The 21,975-nt window shown below is 45.4% G+C and overlaps 1 protein-coding gene across 10 annotated transcripts in view; it reads right to left on the bottom strand.

Moving 5' to 3' along the window:
- The window catches only part of RNF144A (ring finger protein 144A), a 154,846-nt gene that overhangs the window by 76,900 nt on the left and 55,971 nt on the right, over positions 1–21,975 (bottom strand). The gene's annotated exons all lie outside the window — the stretch shown is intronic.

Raw genomic sequence — 21,975 nt, 5'->3', positions numbered from 1 at the left:
TTTTTTTTTGAGATGAAATCTCACTCTGTCGCCCAGGTGGGAGTACAGTGGTGCGATCTCAGCTCACTGCAACCTCCACCTCCTGGGTTCAAGCGATTCTCTTTCCTCAGCCTCCCAAGTAGCTGGGTGGCAAGTGCCACCACGCCAGGCTAATTTTGTTTTTTTAGTAGAGATGGGGTTTCACCATGTTAGCCAGGATGGTCTCAATCTCCTGACCTCCTGATCCGCCCACGTCGGCCTGCCAAGCTCTGAGAAATTTTAACCAGGGGTGCCTGCCTTGGGTCTGTGAGTGGCTCCCTTACCATTCTGATAGTAACTTTCATGTCTGCCCTCAAAATGGCAAAGAACTCACCCACACACCCATCCTTCTCTTCCTCCCACTGATGTGCATTTTATTAAGACATCTGCCAACCAGGCTGCTAACCCAGGAGGGCAAAACCTCAGCCATCTTGGAAAAGAAGCTTTTGCTAAAATACATATTGCTTGGATTTAACTGTTCTCCAGTGTTAAAGACGTTGTGAATATCAGGACAAGCCCGGGTGGAAGGGTCAGAGCAGCAGGGCTTGGTTGGGGTTGTGAGGTCTGAGTTTTCAGGGCAGCTGGAAAGGAGATAGACATCCAACAGAAGGAAGAAATGTTGTAGCATCTTTCACCAGAAGACAGGGCACAAGGGCCCCCTGGAGGGGCAGAACCAATGCTGTGCTTTGTGATCAGAGAGAACTCTATTTCCAAACTCCCTCTGCCCACAAGCAGCACGGTTCCCTAACCATTCTCAGCCTCAGTTGGCTCATCCACACGATGGGGCTAATAATCCCCTCTCACAGAGGTGTTCTGAGGATGATGCGAGATCATAAAAGGGGTCAGCTGCACACAGAAAGTGCTCAGGAAAATCCCTTCCTCCCTGTGATGGTTAATACTGAGTGCCAACTTGATTGGACTGAAGGATGCAAAGTCTTGTTCCTGGTGTGTCTGCGAGGGTGTTGCCAGAGGAGATGAACATTTGAGTCAGTGGACTGGGAGAGGCAGACCCACCTCAGTCAAGGTGGCCACCAGCTAACCAGCTGCCAGAGCAGCCAGAATAAAAAGCAGGCAGGAAAACGTGGAAAGACTAGACTGCCTGAATCTTCTGGCCTCCGTTGTTCTCCTGTGCGGGGCTTTCCGCCCTCGAACATCGGACTCCAAGTTCTTCAGCTCTGGGACTCCTGGACCTTCGACCACAGACTGAAGGCTGCACTGTCAGTTCCCTACTTTGGAGGTTTTGGGACTTGGACTGGCTTCCTTGCTCCTCAGCTTGCGGACAGCCTATTGGGGGGGGGCTTACCTTGTGATCGTGTGAGTCAACACTGCCTAATAAACTCCCCTTTACATAAACATCTATCTTATTAGTTCTGCCCCTCTAGAGGACCCCAACAAATCCACTCCCCTCCCCTGTGATGTCTCCTGATTCAGCCATTGCTTAGCAGTCAGAGAATGTGAAGATGCCGCTGCACGCCGCAGGGAGGTGTGGGACTTACTGTCATTCGAGGAGCTTATTCCCAGGGTCAAGGAGCTGTCCTAACTTAAAACAAAAAAAAAATTTATCATTCCTTTCTCAAGTTTTGTGACTCACACCTCACTGGGTGTCACTGAGCGAATATTTCATTAGGAAAACCCACCTGGTGAATTCTACGTGGAAGGAGAAGGGAGAATTCACCCATCTGGTGAATTCTATATGGAGGGAGAATTCTACCAGGAGGAGAAGACACGTCTGGCCCAGAAGGAAGTGCCTGCAGGGCCCTGAAAGCTCACCCAGCAGATGGGACCCAGTGAGACGGGAGGAAGGACATGAGAGGTGGAAATGAGCCAGATCCGGGGAGGACACCCTGACTATCAGAGCTCAAGCAACTGAGGGGGTGACTGAAGGCCACCCGGGATCTGCACTGGGAATCTGCGCAGGCCTTCGGCGTCTGGGGCAGGAGTGGGCTGCAGTCGGAGGGGCCTCTCCCAAGGGCAGTTGATGCCTGCGAGTCACTCGGTCTAAAACACGTGTCTCCCTTGTTACAAAAGGACTCTTTGGCACGAATTCCTCTGGACTGGCGAGCACTTCCAAGATAGTTTAAACAGGCATCATGATTTGACCTCAAGCTGGTGGGTCCTGAGGAGTGAGATAATTGGAAGCGTCACACAGCTCTCTGCGGCTGCAGGGGGTACAGACATCAAGGCGTCCTCCCCAAGGTCATTTTCATTTGGATCATTTCTCTACACCTTGAATTTTATGACTATGCTTATGCTTATGATTGCCATCGTTTTAAAACTCTCACGGGTTTTTCCGGGTCCTAAGCTGCTGGGCCGTGACATTTTTCTTTTTATTTCTCTGTATCTTTTTTTCTGTTTTAATACTTAATAATTTTTTTAAGTAATATCTCTTAAAGTTCACTGGACAACGTGATAATTATATTTTAAAATGTCAGTCTTCAAATTAATTTGATGAACCTTAACCCCAGGCACTGAGGCTTGGGGCAGGTGGCAGAAATCTGTCAGGGCTGGAAAAGTTTCCAGGGGGCAGTGGCTGGCAATTGGCTCCTCTGGCCTGGAGATTTGGGAGCGCCATGGTTTTGTTAATGTTGAAAAAGCACAGGGAAAAGGCGAAGCTCCCTGTTGGGCTGGTTGGGAGTTAGAGATACAGGGTTCAAGCCAATCAAGCCAGACCTGGTTTACCCTTTTTGAGATCGAGTCTTGCTCTCACGCCCCAGGCTGGCAGTGCAGTGGCTTGACCTCGCTCACTGGGCTCCCCTCGCCCCGGTTTACACTCACATTCTTCTTGGCTCAGCCTGGCAGGCAGCTGGGACTACAGCGCCAGCCATCACAGCCTCGGGCTAGTTTTTGTATTTTTGGCAGAGACGGGTTTCACCGGCTAGCCAGGATGGCCTTGATCTCCTGACCAGATCCGGCCTGCCTCGGCCTCCCCAAAGTGTTGGATTACAGGTTTGAGCACCAAGGGCCTCGGCCTTTTTAGCCATACTTAGTTATATGACGTTGAAGAAATTACATAACTTAAATTTAACTTCTATGAACTTAATTTTTGTTTTTGTTTTGTTTTGTTTTTTCCCTCGGTAAAGCCTATATAACCATCACCACCCATGTAGACTTTGGAAGAATGAGTGAGAAGTAATATATTTACAAGTTCCTGGGAGATACTAGGAGCTTGGTAAGTGGAAGTCATTACAATAGGTCAGGTTAACAAGCTTAGACTTTAACCTACATAGACGAAATGGATAAAATAAGTTGTTGGGCAGAGATATCATATGGTAAAATTAGTCATTTAGGAAGTTCAATCCAATGGAGAAAATGTTTAGAAGAATCAAACCTCAAAACCTCCTAAAGCCTCCTCCCTTATTGTCAGCCATGCAGTATGCTCCCAGCCTGGACATCACCGAGAACGCATTCCCCAAGGGCAGAGCTTAACCGCTCCACAGAGGACCCTTGAATCCCCGCCTCCACCCTGTGTCAACAGTTCCCTGTCCCACAAGCCAGTTACAGCCTCTGTCCTGGACCTCTGCCCTGCCCCATCATGCTTGGTCCCAGGACAATTCTCTTTCCTTCCAGCTTCAGATCTGGGCTCCTTTTCCTGTTTACAGCCTCTCTGTTGTGACCCCCCCTGGCACGGCGTACAGGGCTCCATCTGTCTGATTTCCTTTCTGCCTGGACCATGATTTCTATTTGGCCCCCAGTGGCTTCCCCTGCCCTGGGCACAGGTCATCCCGTGGCCCTCACCTCCCATTTCCCCCACCAGCCCTGTGAGCTGGATTTGAAGCAGGTCACATCACCATTTCCAGGAATCACATCACTATTCTTTCCCCAACAGAATACAGTCTCTCAGTTGTGCTCAAAATCGTGATTCAAATGGTGACAACAACAGGATATATTTCACAGAAAAAAAAAAAAAAAAAAAAAGGTCTATATTGTCTAAACCCATCATGGACCTTCCCTACACACAGGATGGCCTTAATATGATTTTGCAAACAGTGAACAGCTGCGAACTTGCAATTAGATTGTGCTAAGAGAATCACAATGCACAATAAAAGAAAGCAGAGTCTTTGTTTTCCTAATGTGAATGTCAAGTCATATGAAATGGCAAACTGTTTTAGGAACATCTGGTCAATTATAAGTATTATTCAATTTAAGCAATTCAAATCTGTATAAGGCAATTTACTTATTAAGCATAACTGAGGCTGTGCAAAGGATTGTGCCTTGTGATGAAAGAGGTGTGGACACAAGGATGAGAGAGAGCTGGAAGAGAAAATCGTCCATTGTGGAGAGATTCGGCAGATTCATGTAAGGTCCACGGTGGTTCTTTGGCCAAAACTATCCCATGTCTGAGCCCCAGGGCTATGGACCTCTGTAGGCCCCTATTCTTCCCACCTTTACTCCTTCAAAGCAAAACTGGGAAAGGTAGGCAGCTGCCAGCCAGTCGTCATCCACCTCTTACTTTCATGCCTTCCTCCAGCAAGTCCCTGCTCTCCTCCAGTTGCCTGGGACACTCTCATGTTTCCTCCACAGCCTAACTCCCTTTTCCTTCCTTACCCCTTCTCCACATCCTGCAAACCCTTCACACCCAGCATCAGTCCTGGTGCTGGGTGACATCCCTTCTGATTTCCCACATCTCTCAGCTGTCTCCCCTTTCTCTGGGTCTCTGCTGTGTGTGGTCCATGAGGCTTCTTGAGCAGTGCTCTCTGAACAGCAGCATCAGCATCACCTGAGAACTTGCTGGAATGTAACTGGTTGGGCTCCAACCCAGACTCATTAAAACAGAAACTCCGGGGAGGTGGGTGGGGCGGCACAGTGATCCGTTTCCATGAGCCTGGCGGGGACTGTGATGCACAATGAAGCCCCAGAACCACTGGTCTGTATCATTCCACTCAACAGCATTTCCACCCAAGTCCGTCTGACTCAAGTCTGTGTGGGCTGAAGCCCACCAAGTGCACCGTTCTTCAACAATACCAACACTCAGCTGTCATGTCTACAAGGCCCTGGGCCAGACTCTCATAGTAACTCTCATTTCTTCTGGGTAAGTGTGGCTTTGGAAGTCTACCAGCTCACCAGTCTTTCTGGGTAAGTGTGGCTTTCAAAGTCTGACAGATGTGGGAATTTATCTCCTCAACTTGATGATACATTATCCAAGAGTAAGAACTATGTTCTAGCCTCTGGACAGTGATCACTGCAGATATTCCATAATTATAACAACAATTACACACACACACACACACACACATATATATGTATGAGAGAGAGAGACTGTTAAATGTGCATCAGACATTGTGATCATCATTTGCATATACTACTTCATTTCTCTGCACAATGACTTTGAGACTTTGATAGTTTGCTGTTATTCAAACTTTACCAATGAGTAAACCAAGGTTCGGAGAGGATTAGGGTCACCTGCACAAACACAAAGGGCTCTTCACAGTCTGTGTGGCCCTAAGACACAGCCAATTACTGTGCTACTCCTCCTCTGTATATCCTCGTCAGCTGAATGAGATGGAGCCTTTTGGATTTGTAGAGATATAAGACAAATCAACTTCGGTTTTGCTTCTGAGCTTCCTGGGCTTAACTTGAGCATGTACAGATTGGCAGTGGCTGGGAAAAGCTACATCTTCATAATTTGGAGCTGTCATCAGCAGCAGAAATTGGAGAACGGTGGCTGAGTAGAAAGCTGGCTGTAAAAGAGCTGGCTTATTCAAGTGTACGGTTCCATGATGCTTTAGAAAAGTACTTGGACGTCGTCTCCTTACAAGCAGATGGTGCCCACTCAATGATAAAAACTTAGCTATTTCCAGCAATCACACTCCTAGGTCTCCAGCTAATGTAAAAACTTACGTTCACATGAAAACGTGCACACGCATGCTTATAGCCGCTCAGCCGTAAACTGCCAAAACTTGGAAACAACCGAGCTGTCTTTCAGCAGGTGAATGGGTAAACTATGGTATATCCAGGCAGTGGAATATTATTCGGCACTGAAAAAATAAGCCATCAAGCCAAGAAAAGACACGGAAGAAATTTAAAGGCACACTACTACATGCAAGAAGCTAACTTGAAAAGGCTACACACAAATGATTCCAACTCTAGGACATGCTGGAAAAGACAAAACTGTAAGGACGATCAAAAGATCGGGGGTTACCAGAGATCATGGAGAGGGAGAGATGATCGGGCAGAGCACAGAGAGTATTCAGGGGAGAGCAACTATTCAGCATGAAGCGTAATGGTGATCACATGTCATTATCCATCTGTCAAAGCCCACAGAATGTGCAACACTAAGGGTGAGTGAAACCTAGCATGAACTATGGACTAAATTTTACCCCTCTGGCAAATTTGTATGTGGAAGCCCTAACCCCCACTGTGACTGTATCTGGAGATTTAGCCCATCTAGAAGTCTATATATCTGTATCTATGTGTGTGTATCTGTATATGTGTGTGTGTGTGTGTAGCAATCTCTCTCTACATATATAGTAGTATGTATAACATGTTATATACAATATATCATGTTATATTATATATAACATGTTATATAAACTACAATATATCATGTTATATATCATGTTATATTATATATCATATGTTATATTATATACCATATATGTTATATGATATATGATACATGTTATATATTTATATTATATATGTTACATTTTATATATATACACACTGCTATATATAAAAAAATTATATATATGGTCTTTAGGAAGGGATTAAGGTTAAATTAAGGTTAAATGAGATCATAAGGGTGGGACCACAATACAATAGGACTGGAGTTACACAAAGAGGACGAGAGAACTCCTATGCGGTTTCTTGGCCATGTGAGGACACAGCAAGAAGGCAGCCTCTGTAAGCCAGGCGGATGTCCTCACCAGAACTCAAGCATGCTGGCACCCTCCTCTCAGACTTCCAGCCTCCAGAACTGCAAGAAAATAAATTTCTGTTGTTTCAGCCCCGCAGTCAATGGTATTCTGTTACAGCATCCCCAACTGACTACCATAGGAAATTATGAACCCTGGGAGAGAATGCTGATCAATGTATATTCATTCATTGTGACAAATGTGCCACTGTGGTATGGGATGTTAATAGCTAATTGTGTGTATGTGGGGATGGGTGTATGGAAACTCTGTATTATCCGTTCAATTTGGTTTGAACCTAAAACTGTTGTAAAAAAAAAATAAGGTCTTTTTTTCTTTTTTTTTAAGAAAAGGGTACCTACTGTATGATTCTAATTATATGACATTCCAGAAAAGGCAAAACCCTAGTCAGCAAACAGATCAGTGGTTACTGGTGGCTTGGGGAGGGCTGGGAAAGCAGAGAAGGCTTGAGCGGCTGAGTACAGGGCATTTTCAGGGCAATAAAACTATTCTGTATGATACTGTAATAATAGATATGTGACATTCTGCACTTATCAAAACCCATAAAACAGAACTTTACAAAGGGTGATCCTTAATGCATGCAATTTAAAAAACAATCATTGAGGAGGTCAGAGGCATGGCAGGACGGAATCCAGACTGTGACAAAGTTTCCACCTGTATTAAAAGCGGGTGGGGGAAAGGTGCTGACCACAATGATTTCAGCAATGGGCTGAACCCGTAATAATAACGGCCAAGTTCATGAGCACTGCTCTCCAGATGACGAAGCTGCCTGCTGCAGGGCATGGGTTAACAATTCTGAAGCCACTATCCCTTTACACTGGAGTGGAACAAATAAGTAAAGGGATGGTAGACGGTGGGATCCAAGTTTCTCACTGTTGGAGTGGAAGGTGTCAGATGAGCAAGGGTGGTCACGGAATAGAGTTGGCATCATCAGTAGGAACTCATGTTTAGCTTAATATAGATTCAGGTGGCTACATAAAGAAATACATATAGATTTGTGTGCACACACCGGTTAGTGTACATACATATGCTTCCTTGTTCTAGCAGCTGACAGGGCACAGAAGGAATGACATCCCAGTTTGCAACAAGCACATCTAGTGCCCAGATCTTGATTCTAACACAATGTTCCAGTTACCGAAACTAGGGTTCCCTGGACAAACAGCTGATTATAGGACTGGGGAAGGACATTCAAGTTGAGCTGAAGGATGTCCAAACAGTATAGGAGGCAACTGAAAAAGCTCCCAGTGGTTGTAGCTGAAAAAAAACAGAGCAACAGAGTAGCATGAATTATCGCCCGGAATAGAAAATATATACCCACGAGCCCATACGCACATAAATAAATGGGGGAAAAGACACATCTCCCAGGCAGAAAAACTCCACATAATTTTCGTAGATGCTACACACTCAAGGAGGTGGAACCTAACTCCTCATTCTGAAGTGCGCCGTAGAGAATGACTTCCTTCCAAAGAGTGTAGTTTAGAAAAGCGTGGAAAAAGGAGTTCACCCGTGTGAAGAGGACAAACGCTGCCTCTGTGAGGTGACCCCGACAGCATCAGGGGTGACTGTGCACATGGGTGGTGTTGACGGTGACCACACCCCTCACCCTCCCAGGATGTGATGAGAATAAGGTTTCATCTCTGGGATCTTTCTCTCAAAACCAATAAACCCTGTCTTCTTATGAGAAGAGCATCAAATAAATCCCAATTCAAGAATACGCTACAAAATTCCTAACCAAAAACTGTCAAAGTCTTCAATGGAAGCCTGAGAAACTGTTCCAGTGGAGAAGAATCTAAGGAGATGAGACCCCTAAATGCAATGAGAGAACCTGGAACAGAAGAAGGACCCTGGGTAAAAACTCAAAAAACTGAAATGAAGAGGGTACTTGAGTTGATAAGCACGTAAGAGTACTGGTTTAACATTGTGACAAATGTACTGAACTAATACAAGATGTTAACAGGAGAAGCTGGGCATGAGGTTTATGGGAACTCTCTGTACTACCTGCGTCATTTTCCAAATCTAAATCCGTAACGGTCTAACTAAATCTGAATCTAAAACTAAATCCGTAAATCTAAATCTAAACTGCCCTAAAATAAAAGTTTATTTTTAAACGAAACACTTTGACAGTAAAAATCTGAGAAACACTAAATTAAATACAGTTAAACAGATTAGTTTGCTTAGTTTTCAGCATTTTAAACTTCTTATGGTTTTTGGTATGCTAACGAAGACCGTCACAGTCCAAGAAAGGTACACAGAAGGGCCCAAGGAGCCCATAAAACACTTTCTCAAGCACTACTGCATAGCATTAAAGCTTTGTAAGAAATACAAAAAAAGAAAGAAAGCTGCTCTTAGTCATTTCAATATAACAGATTTCCCTAAATGAAGATTTTGCAGGAGTACAGAGAAGAACAGACACAATCAATAAGGAAGAACCCAGGGACCAGAGGAAGGGCGCCCACCTTCTGAGCACAGGGCCAGATGGAGATAGATTCACTGGAGAAACAGCCACAGCCTGGCACCAAGTGGAGGTCGTGGGTGCTTTCTGCCTTCTACCTTTACCTGCACCTGCAAGTGACGGTGAAGGGCCGGCCACTGGGAGCACCTCAACTGCAGAGGACGGCATCCATAACTGGACACTAAAACATACAGGGTCGGTGAGCAGAAAGTCTACTTACACGGAACTGTTTTCTTTCGTAGGCCAGGCGACCTCCACGCAGAGCCCTGTGTTTCTCTCTCCACCCATCAAAGTGTTCTTAAGTCTGCACGTCCCACAGCAGGCCACAGAGAGGACGGAACTGTGATCTGACAGGGACACACACACACACACACACACACGCACACACACAAACACACACCCCCCAGAAACCCTGCTGAAAACGACCTTAGAGAAGCACCCAACACTGCCCCGGGTGTGGCCCCGAGACACCTCCTTCCCGGCCCCCGCAGATCTGCAGACCAGCTTCTGGAGGCAGCCTCTCTTGCAGGCCACTTGGCTTGGAAAACAACTGCTATTCATGACAGGAAGCTCCTTCTTTATTTCTAAGACCAAAACAATTGATTCAGCCATTCCCCAGAGCGCTGATAAAACATTCCACACACAAACTTAAACGTTTCTCGGTGGCTTCAACATGATGGCTGGTTTCCCACAGAGGGCCCCAGACTCAGCCACGCGTTCTGACCCCCATCCGGGAATGAGATGCAGAGGAAGACACAAAGGGCCTATTATTTCAACACTAATGTATTTGCCCAGATAAACATTACACTTCAGCTACCAGAGAGCAATGCCATCAAAATCAAACATCAACTCATTAAATTTTAGAGTTGAAGGGGGGATGTTTGGATCATCCCTCCTTCTTTTTGGAGACAATTCCCTCCTTCTGAGCTGTTTAGGGATTTGCTAAGAAGTCACAGCAACCCTGCCCCTCACCCCAACCCCACTTCCTTCCATCAGATAAAGAACTACCCTTAACGTTTTATTGCAAAATTTTTGCTAGGGACATAGTCATTCTCTCTCTCTCTCTCTCTCTTTGTCAGACAGAACACAAAGAAAAAGCAGCAGGAGAGATATATATGGACATCTATGATAAACCTTGAATAGCAGTGGGCCACCCAGTTCCCTGCCCTGAAGTGATCTTAATCATACTCTATTAAACAACAAGCCAGAGCCACTGTGGGGTGTGGCAGACTCGTCTACTTGGTCATCTGCAGTTTCTTCAGTTCCTTCAGGTCAGTACTTGCTGATCTCAAGGGTGGCTTAGGAACAGGCCTCTGGCCAGCTCGACACAGGGGCAGGTCGGGCACAATGGCGGTCTCCTTCAAGGCCCCAAACAAAAACCTTGTTGCTAAGCAACAAGCCTGGGAAATTTCTGGGTTTGGATCTTGCCAATCCCTTGAGTTAATGGAAGAAGACATAATGGAGGTAACGGAGCAGGGAGGAGGAAATCGGGTGGAAATGGGCCTCTGTAAGCTTTTTTTTAAAAACCTGGGTTTTATTGCGAGCTTTGGGAATGACTGACCATGTGACCCTGAGGCTGTCACTGTACCTTCATGGAACAGTGGCCTCATCTACAACCCAAGGATGCTCACTGGGAGAGCTGGCTTCCGGAAGTCTCTAAGCCGTCCTTTCTCTAAACCTGTGCAGCCTTCACTCCTTCTTCCCACGTGAAAACCTGTGACTCTGCTCCTCAGTGAGAGGCCTCTTCCACACAGGGAGGAGAACCGATCTCGAAGTAAGAGGGTGATGGAGATAACACATGCTTTCCGATTTGAAAACCCCATTGATACAGATCAACTTCAGAGCGCATGTTACACCTGTGGCTCGAGTTGTGTTCCGTCTGATAAACCATCTAAACCTTCCACGTCCACCTTCCTAGGAACTCACCTGCAATTCCAACTCCAGAGGTCCCTCCATCTCTTATTCTAACATTTACAAGCCCCTAATGCTTCCACTTACTCATTATCAGTTATCGAGCAAACCAGAATTAGGTTCCTAGAAAGTTCTAAATACTATTCTAGAGAAGGGATTACAAAAGCAACCGGGGCAGAATGGCCACCCAGGGAGCACTGTCTAATAATAATAATAATCAAAGCCCCTTTTCCCTAAAGCAGCTGCCTTTGATGATCTTCTCATTGTTAAAAAAAAAAAAAAAAAGGTCGGGGGAGGGAGATGAATGAAAACATGCAAATGGCACTAAATCTGTTCAAAGAAACCTGGAGGAGTCCCACGGAATCACCTTTCATTTATCAGTATTAGGCCACAGCTTTATTTGACCATCTGCCCAGAACATTATGTATTTCAAATACATAGAGAAGATTTCCTGTTCCACCAAGTCCTGTATTTCTTATGTGAAGTTTATTTTGATTTTGTCTTTGCTTTCTAGTAACTGGTCAGTGAACAGAAGAGAACATGGGAAACACTGAAAGAGAGGAATAAACTAAAACAATGAACTCTATGGGGTGATAACAGCTACTTTACACTTCCAGCGAGGGAGGCAAACATATCTGCAGACTCTGGAGACAAAACCCAGCGGGGTGCGCGAGTGGACCCCATGCACGGTATGAAATAACAAAGAGAGGAAAATGATCCTGGCCTTGGGTGCTGGAGGCAGCATGTCACGACCACATTAAGTCCTAAAGGTTGGGAATATTCAGGATCTGCATGATCAGGAAAACCTAAACACACTTATGCACTCCTATTTTCCCAGTGTATAGCAATGCTATTAAGATGAATAAAACACGAGTTAAAAGTAAACAGTTATTCCCACACGCTACAACAAAAGGCAGAGACATCCTTCCAATCATTCAAGAAACTTGGGGCAGGGCGCGGTGGCTTACGCCTGTAATCCCAGCACTTTGGGAGGCCGAGGCAGGTGGATCATGAGGTCAGGTGTTCGAGACCAGCCTGGCCAACATGGTGAAACCCCGTCTCTACTAAAAATACAAAAATTAGCCGGATGTGGTGGTGGTGGGAGCCTGTAATCCCAGCTACTCGGGAGGCTGAGGCAGAAGAATTGCCTGAACCTGGGAGGCGGAGGTTGCAGTGAGCTGAGATGGCGCCACTGCACTCCATCCTGAGTGGCAGAGCAAAACTCCGTCTTGGGGGAAAAAAAAGGAAAGAAAAAAGAAACTTGGTTGCAGGCAGTGCTCTCCTTGCTGGAAACGTGAACAGTGAACAGAACAGGCAGACATTCCCACCCTCGAGAAACTTATACTCTAGCGGGGATACAGAAAATAGATAAATCAGTAAGATACACAGCTTGTTAACTGTGCAGGCTCAGTGGAACAATGAGGCAGGGAGAGGGAGCTGGGGCTGACATTGTGCACTGAGATCCCGATGCACCAAGGAAAATGCAGAGCCCAGTGGCCCACTGGGAGGTGACTGCAACCATCCAGGGACAAGATGGGGGATTGTCCAACGTGGCCCAGTGACAAACAGGGCTGATGGCAAGTAGTCACATTCAGGCTATACTTTGAAAAAGAAGCTGCTCAGAATGTGGAGCCTCAAGATCGGCGTGGGAGAAAGAGAGGAGCCAAGGGTGGTTCCGAGGCTTCTGCCCTATGTAGGCAGCAGGACGGAGCTGCCATCTGTGGCGTCTGGGGAGGAGCACTTCTGTGGTGACGTCAGGAGGGTCATCATCATTTGCTTGCATGGCTTTGGGAACACCGAGGCCCCCTGAGCCTCAGCCTCTCCTTTGCTATAAGGTAGACAGACACAGTGGGGGTCCACACAGGAGGATTCCGGAACGAGGCTCACAAACAGTCAGGAAACTCCTGCCAGAAATCCTCTAGGAGACTGCGTGAGAGGTCAGGACCAAAGCAATGGACTGCAGCCACCTGCATCCTGAAAGTGTCACTTAAGATCTGCATAAGAATAAGTAGCCCTCTAGCATCCTCTGCCATCAGAAAGAAGAGACAGGACTAGCGATTTGGGCTCCATCCAGTGAGTTAAGATGGCCACAGGCGTGATGCTGTCTGTAAACCCCACTACCAGATAAAAAGGCTGTAGGGCAAGACAGCACTGTCCCCTCTTAGAACCTGAGCTCACAGAGATCCACAGTCCCCCAGGGATTGTTCTAGAAAGACAACAGCATGGAGCCAGGGAGAGGGCCCAGGGCACACACAGTTTCCAGAAGACTTCTTATAGAAAAGAAAACCGGAGCTTTTAAATTCCCCTTCTACCACTTAAAGCATGCCGAGCAGCTCACACTAGGAAGGAGACTTGCAAACACTGTGTCCTCCTGGTAATGGAGGTGGTATCTTTAGCAAAGGAAGCAGTAACATCTGACAGCCCGCAGCACAAGCACGGGAGAGGCCGGCAAATGCCACCAAAGAACACGTGGGGTATTCACAGACCTGGAAACTGTAGCACCTCTAGGACAAAAGCCTTTCCTAGGCTCTCTGCACATTCTTATTTCTACCTTTAGGTACAGCCAGAGCTCACTGGGAATCACAAGTAAATCATAAGCCGCTAGGCAGAAGCTGTGGCATTCCATTTCACGGGGCCTCAGCTATTTTCCAATGTACTAAAGGTGTGAGAATGATTAAAAGATCCCTCTTTTTAGAAAACAAGCACAGAAACCTGAAGAATCCCAATGTTACTGCAGCAGGATGATGACTGTGATAATAATGTTACCAAGCTTGATGTTCTCCAATGCACACTGGCCCAGAATCCATGAAGTTGCCACTTTCTCGACTGTCTGACTGCTACAGGCACAGCCAGGGCTCTCACCACTTTCTCCCTTGAGCCTCTTCCTTTCACTCCACAGCCATTCTCTGACATACTTGACCTAGGCTTATGTATTTGTTGTTTTTCCCCGAAGGAAAAAAGTTAAGCTGCATCAGGGACTCAGTTTTATCATCCAAGTGTTTTAAAAAATCTATTCAAATACAAATAATTGCTATAGTTTGTTATTTTCTTTACTGCCTAGTTATCTAGGAAGAAGAAAATACTAGCGTGAATCAGGCAATGACTCCCTCCTTGGTGTGAAGAGGGCAATTCTTCTTCGACAACCATGGAGCCAAGTCAATGTGACAGGCGCTTTCCCTCCATTGATCAAATAAAGAAGTCCCCATGTATCTAATGCATCCATCTTCTGATCACATAATGACACACAGCACATTACACCACACTTACGAGTAGCTACAAGGTTTACTAATATCTCTATTCTGTATTCTACTTTATATTTTGCCACTCATGTGAAGTCAATGATAAGATATGGCTCTGTGTCCCCACCCAAATCTCATCTCGAATTGTAATCCCCACATCGATGAACAGACCTGGTGGGAGGTGACTGGATCATGGGGGTGGTTTCCCCCATGCTGTTGTGGTGATAACAGGGTTCTCACGAGATCCAGTTGTTTTAAAAGCAGCAGTTTCCCTCGTGCACCCTCTCTCTCCTGACGCCTTGTGAAGAAGGTGTCTACTTCCCTTTTGCCTTCTGCCATGGTTGTAAGTTTCCTGAGACCTCCCCAGCCTCATGGGGAACTGTGAATGAATTAAACCTTTTTTCTTCATAAATTACCCCACCTCAGGTAGTATCTTTATAGCAGTGTGAAAACAGACTAATACAGAAAATTGGTACCAGGAGTGGCACACTGCTATGAAGATAACCTGGAAATGTGGAAACAATTTTAGAACTGGGTAACAGGCAGAGTTGGGACAGTTTGGAAGGATCAGAATAAGACAGGAAGATGTAGGAAAGTTTGGAACTTCCTAGATACTTGTTGAATGGCTTTGACCAACATGCTGATAGTGATATGGACAGTGAAGTCCAGGCTGAGATGGTCTCAGATGGAGACGAGGAACTTAATGGGAACTGGACCCAAGGTCACACTTACTATGCTTTAGTAAAGAGACTGGTGGCATTTTCCCCCTGCCCTAGAGATCTGTGGAACTTTGAGAGATAATTAACGTATCTGGCAGAGGAAATTTCTAAGCAGCAAAGCATCGAGATGCGACCTGGCTTTTCCTGAAAGCACACAGTTATATGCATTCACAAAGAGATGATTTGAAATTGGAACTTACGTTTAAAAAAAAAAAAAAAAAAGCAGAGACAAAAGTTTAGAAAATTTGCAGCCCAATCATGTGGAAAAAAAGAAAAACCCATTTTCTGGGGAGAAATTCAAGCTGGCTGCAGAAATTTGCATAAGTAACGAGGAGCAGAATGTTAATCACTAAGACAATGGGAGAAAATGTCTCCAGGGCATGTCAGAGACCTTCAAGGCAACCCCTCCCATCACAGGCCTGGAGGTGTAGAAGGGAAAATTGGTTTTGCGGCCAGGCCCAGGCCTCAGCTGCTCTGTGCAGCCTTGGGACATGGCACCCTGGGTTCCAGCTGCTACAGCTGTGGCTAAAAGAAGCCAAGGTACAGCTCAGGGCATTGCTTCAGAGGGTGCAAGCCCTAAGCCTTGGCAGCTTCCACGTGGTGTTGTGCCTGTGGGTGAGCATAAGGCAAGAGGTAAGCTTAGGAAGCCTCCACCTCGATTTCAGAGGATGTATGGAATTGCTTGGATGTCCAGGCAGAAGTCTGCTGCAGGCCAGAGCCTTCATGGAGAATCTCCATGGGCAATGTGGAAGGGAAACGTGGGATTGGAGCCCCCACACAGGGTTCCCACTGTGGCACTGCCCAGTGGAGCTGTGAGAAGAGGGCCACTGTCCTCCAGATCACAGAAAGGTAGATCCACCAACAGCTTGCACTGGGCACCTGGAAAAGCTGCAGGTGCTCAATGCCAGCCTGTGAAAGCAGCTGCAGGGGTTATACCCTGCAGAGCCACAGAGGCAGAGCTGCCCAAGGCCGTGAGAGCCCACCCCTTGCACCACCATGCCCAGGATTTGAAACATAGAATCAAAAGTGATTTTGGAGCTTTAAGATTTAATGACTGCCTGGCCAGATTTCAGACTGGCATGGGGGCCTCTGGCCCCCTTGTTTTGGCCAAGTTCTCCTATTTGGAATGGGAACATTTACTCAATCCCTGTACCCCCATTATATCTTAGAAGTAACTAACTGGCTTGTGATTTTACAGGCTCTTAGGTGGAAGGGACTTACCTTGTCTCAGATGAGACTTTGGACTTGGACTTTTGGGTTAATGCTGGAATGAGTTAAGACTCCAGAGGACTGTTGGAAAGGATGATTGGTTTTGAAATGTGAAAAGGACATGATATTTGGGAGAGGCTGGGGCAGAATGACATGGGTTAGCTCTGTGTCCTCACCCAAATCCTCATGTCAAATTGTAATCGTCACATGTTGAGGGACAACGGACCTGGTGGGAGGTGACTGGATCATGGCAGCAGTTTCCCCCAGGCTGTTCTCATGATAGTGAGGGAGTTCTCATGAGATCTGATGGTTTAAAAGTGGCAGTTTCCTTTGCGTGTGTTCTCTCTCCTACCTCCTTGTGAAGAAGGTGCCTGCTTCCCCTTCACCTTCAGCCATAATTGCGAGTTTCCTGAGGCCTTCCCAGCCATGCGGAACTGATTCAATTAAACCTCTTTTGTTTACAAATTACTCAGTCTCAGGTAGTATCATTACAGCAGTGTGAAAATGAACTAATACATTAACTCAATTATCTTCATGTAACAAATTAAGAACTGAGGTTTAAGAGGGATGCACAATTTGTCCAAAGTCCCTGGGTAATAAGTGGCAAATTCAGAACTTAAACCTAAGTCTCTTGACTTACAAACCCCACATTCTTTTCAGGTACACATCATCCTGGAGGCTTCTGTGGAGCCTGGAAGGCTCATTCATAAACAATAACTTCTGGTCCCCCACCAAAGATGTAATTGCAAATCTGATTGTTTCACCTTTAGAAATACTAAAGAAGCCACCCTCAAGAAAAAAAAAAAAAAAAAAGCCAATGATTTCTTTTAACTTTTCACACCTGAGAAGAATGTCTGTTTCATCACAGAGTCCTCTAGGTATTAAATAGGCCTTTGGTTTAACAATGGCAATGGCAGAGCATTTAGTTGGCTAGGATGCAGAGATAAATCCAGTGCTCAACTTCCCCAGTCATAATTACACAGAAAGCACCTCTGCCTCCTTCACAGCCAGTGCTGGAGACTGCCTGTCCTAATAACCAGGAAAAAAATATCTCATCTCATCTGCATCTCCTACCCCCTCTGTGAGGAAGTCTGCATGATCCCTACAGCCTCGGCCAAGACTGAAGACCACAGGCTCAGGATCAACCCACAGCAGCGCCTCCCACTCATTCAGAAGAGACATTTCTGTCCAACATCCCTCAGATCCACAAGGCGCAGCCTCTGTCCCAGCCCCTCACCCACTATTCTAGAACTCAGACTCCAATAGGCACTCAGGAAACCCACAAGGCTGTCCCTATCTCTCTACTTTCTGACGCTGGCTGCAGAGACCACCAAGTGCAGATGAGCTCATGAGACAGAGAGGCAGCCCAGAAGTTGGGTAGAGATATGTGGTCACTGTAGGACTGTGAACCCTTCATGCCACCCTTTCTCCTGGAAGCCAATCCTCACCCATCCAATGCTCCATCCCTTTGCTGGACAACAATGGGAAACTGTTAGCTATAAAAACAAACCACAGAACTTACTCAGAATTAGTTCTGACATGGTGGTGATGATCCCCACAGGTGCAGAAAGAGAGCTTTCTCCTAAAGAGAATATTCACAAAGAGAGAAGGAAAGCCTACGAACAGACAGGGTCCAGGCTCAGACTGCAGAACCAGCCCACTTGTTTCCTGAGCATTCAGCTTGGTTCTGAGTCCAACCTCGAGGGACTTGAACGTCACCGCATAAACTGATGCAACCTCTCCTGGAGGGAAACAGAGATGCCAACTTCAAATTATTCCCAAGAAAACCCCAGCAACCTGGGAACAGTCTTCAAGGCGGGAACCATTCCTGCTGGGAATACCCATAATAACACAAGTCTGTATGGAGTAATTATTTCCAGCCCCACGTTCAAACTTGGGTTTTTACCCTTGGAACCTTTATAAGGTGTCCCTGAGCTTGGAGGCCCCAGTCACAAACAACAGACATGGGCTGTCTAGAAGTCTGTTCCCAGGAAGGATCTTGTTGAAATGACAATAGGCCTAATGGGACTATGTGCTCTTAAGACAGTACAAGTCCTTGGTCACTTGAGCATCATTAATGTAAAATTACAGCACCAAAAACAATAGAACCCACCATATGCAACCATGTTTTCCACATTCACAGGCTATCGTATGCCTTTGACACATAAAGTCCTGTTAGGAGCTTCCTGTCATTCCAGAAAGAAGTAAGTCCAAGTCCTCCAGGACTATGCAGGACCACAGGCACCCTTACCTCATGAGGGTGCCCACACCTCCTCTCCTCTCCTGGTCTACTCGCCCCTGTTGAGGATGAGGAGTGGGTTCACCGGCTGACCACATACCCACCAAGGACACTATTTCAAGAGATGTCTCCCAGACGGAAACTTCCAGTGACTCCAGAGTGACGTATCTTCAATGCAAACTCCCCAACAGCTCCCCGCTGACACTCGCTACCATCTATGCTTTCATGTCCTCCTCAAAACAATAGGCTTAGTACTGTCTACTGTATAACTTAGTTCTCTTGTTTATGTTCTTTTTGTCATTCCAGAATAGACACCCCATGAGGGCAGTAGTTTTTATTTGCTTGGTTCACTATTCTATCCCAAGAATTTACAACAGTGCAAGCACACAGGAGGTGCTCCATAAAAATTGGTCAGTAAAGTTTAATGGACACTCTAAAGCTTGCTGCCTTGGAGAAAGCTCTTGTAACAGCAATAAAAGGTTTACCACCTCTCCTGCACCAGAAGCTTCCTAGTAACAGGGATCATTTTAGGCCCATGTAACATCAACTATTTGGTATAATGTACTACATGTAGAAAGTAAATATTTACTGAGTGGCTACTAATGAGGTGTGATCCTCTCTGCACTGAAATTAAAATGTGCATTAAACACTGAATACAGCTGCTCAGTGTTGATTTGGTCCCAGTGAATTGATGTTAAAATGTTCAAAAGAACCATGTCCGGTTGCCTGTGCTTCCGTGGGGTTAACTCAAAAGGCATATGCAGCTTTCCCTCCCTGGGAACAAGGAGGCCTGGCTTCCAGCCCTGGGTCTGCCTTCTGCCAGCCCTGGGATCCTGGCACATCTCCTAAGCTCTCTGCATCCTTCTTTACTCATGTGGAGAATGATAGGGCTTATTTTCCACCTATAAAATCAACTGAACATTTAAAAACATTGTAATAACTTGGTTATAGTCTTAGAGAAAGCAATAAACATGGCTAATGGTAACATACAATGAAATAACACTTTTGAGAGGCAATATGTGATATTTACCAAGGAACTTAAAATTTTTTAAATCCCTGATCAAGAAGTCCAATTTCTGGGAATTTCATCCATTGAACAAATAATTGCAGGCATGAAAATGTGGATTACAGCATTGTCTATAATATTAAAAAGCTGTAAGTGCATGAATATAATATTTTCAAAGGCATATCAGACCAGTTAAAAAAAAAAAAAAGAAGAGGCCGGGCGCGGTGGCTCATGCCTGTAATCCCAGCACTTTGGGAGGCCGAGATGGGCGGATCACGAGGTCAGGAGATCAAGACCATCCTGGCTAACAAGGTGAAACCCCGTCTCTACTAAAAATACAAAAAAAAAAAAAAAATAGCCGGGTGTAGTGGCAGGCGCCTGTAGTCCCAGCTACTTGGGAGGCTGAGGCAGGAGAATGGCGTAAACCCGGGAGGCGGAGCTTGCAGTGAGCCGAGATCGTGCCACTGCACTCCAGCCTGAGCAACTGAGCAAGACTCTGTCTCAAAAAAAAAAAAGAAGAAAAAATAAATAAATAAAAAAAGGAAGAATATGTTATAGAATGACATTTTGTAGGATTAACCAATAGCCTTTTGGTATAATTTTGGTAGGTGAAAAGTAAGCATAAAACCCATCTGTTAATTACAATGGTACTACAGACAAAGACAAGGACAGTACATACTCACACAAAATCATTTCTTATGAGAGTGAGAAGTAACTGTTTTTCTTTGTGCAATATTCATATTACATAAAAGGTTATATATGAAATGTATATATGACAAATTTATATATATGTAATGTACATATATAGGACATATATCGTTATATATGAAATTTATATATAGTTTTATATATATGACATTTATATACACATAAATTTCAAAAACTTCTGCAAACCAAGGAAAGTTAAATTTCAAAAACTTCTGCAAACCGAGGAAACTTAAAACAAATAACAAAATGAAAAAGATTGCAAAATGTATCCCAAAGAGTTATTCTCCTTAATACATACACAACTTTATAAACTGAGAAGTAAAAGAGCAACAACGGAATAAAAAATGATCAAGGAACAAGATACAACTCAAATGGCCTTCAAACACACTTATAAGAAGAGAAATTCACTCTTACTATATCGAGATGCCATTCCCCAACTATCAAGTTAGCAAAAATTCAAATATTTGGCAAATCCTGTTGGGGAGGCTGTAGGTCAACCATCATTCACACACCTTCCTGGTTGGAGTTCCAAATGATGATAGAACACATGAAATGGGGACTACGTCAATATACCTACCAAAGGTTTACTACATGTACCCATTGACCTAGTAATCCCACTTCCAGGCATGTGCCCAGTGGAGGAAGTTAGTCCCTGGGGTCTTGTTTGTAACATCAGAAGACTGAGAGCAACCCAAGTGGCAGGCTGTGGACTAAACCATGGAAGGTTTGCACAGTGGAATACTGTGCCGCTGAAGAAAGGATGAAAAAGCCTTCTATGCATTCAAATGGAAAGATCTGCAATATGTGTTCAGTAAAAAGAGCAAAGCATAGAACAGCATATATCCTATGATAAACTTTGTGTATTTATTTGTGTTCACATAAATAAACACTGCATGGATATCCAAGATTCTTTTATTTTTTGAGACAGAGTCTCGCCCTGTTACCCAGGCTAGAGTGCTGTAGTGCACTCTTGGCTCACTGCAGCACTGCCCTCCTGGGCTCAGGTGATCCCCACCTCAGCCTCTCAAGTAGCTGGGACCACAGGCCTGTGCCACAACCACACCTGACTAATTTTTGTATTTTTTGTAGAGATGGGCTTTCAACTTGTTGCCCAGGCTGGTCTTAAACTCCTGAGCTCAAGCAATGTGCCTGCCTCAGCCTCCCAAAGTCCTGGGATTACAGGCGTCAGTCAGCCACTGCATCTGGCCGAATATCCAAGATTCTAATTAAAAGAGTTACTTAACATGGCGAGGAGGGCTGGACAGTGGAGAGAAGGAGCAGGCACAGGTGCCAGCTGGATTCTCCATATATAGCTTTAAAGAAGTTTGATTATGAATCACATGCTGATAGGGTTTGGCTCTGTGTCCCCACCCAAATCTCATCTTGTAGCTCCCATAATTCCCACAAGTTGTGGTAAAGACCCAGTGGGAGATGACTGAAGCATGGGGGCAGGTCTTTCCCGTGCTGTTCTCGTGATAGTGAATGGATCTCACGACATCTGATGGTTTTACAAATGGAAATTTCCCTGCACAAGTTCTCTTGCCTTGTCTGCCGCCATGTGAGATGTGCCTTTCGTCTTCTGCCATGATTGTGAGGCCTCCC

This window comes from Papio anubis, chromosome 14 (genome assembly GCF_008728515.1).
Source record: "Papio anubis isolate 15944 chromosome 14, Panubis1.0, whole genome shotgun sequence".
NCBI classification, from domain to species: domain Eukaryota; kingdom Metazoa; phylum Chordata; class Mammalia; order Primates; family Cercopithecidae; genus Papio; species Papio anubis.
This window is presented reverse-complemented; position numbering and strand designations above follow the sequence as displayed.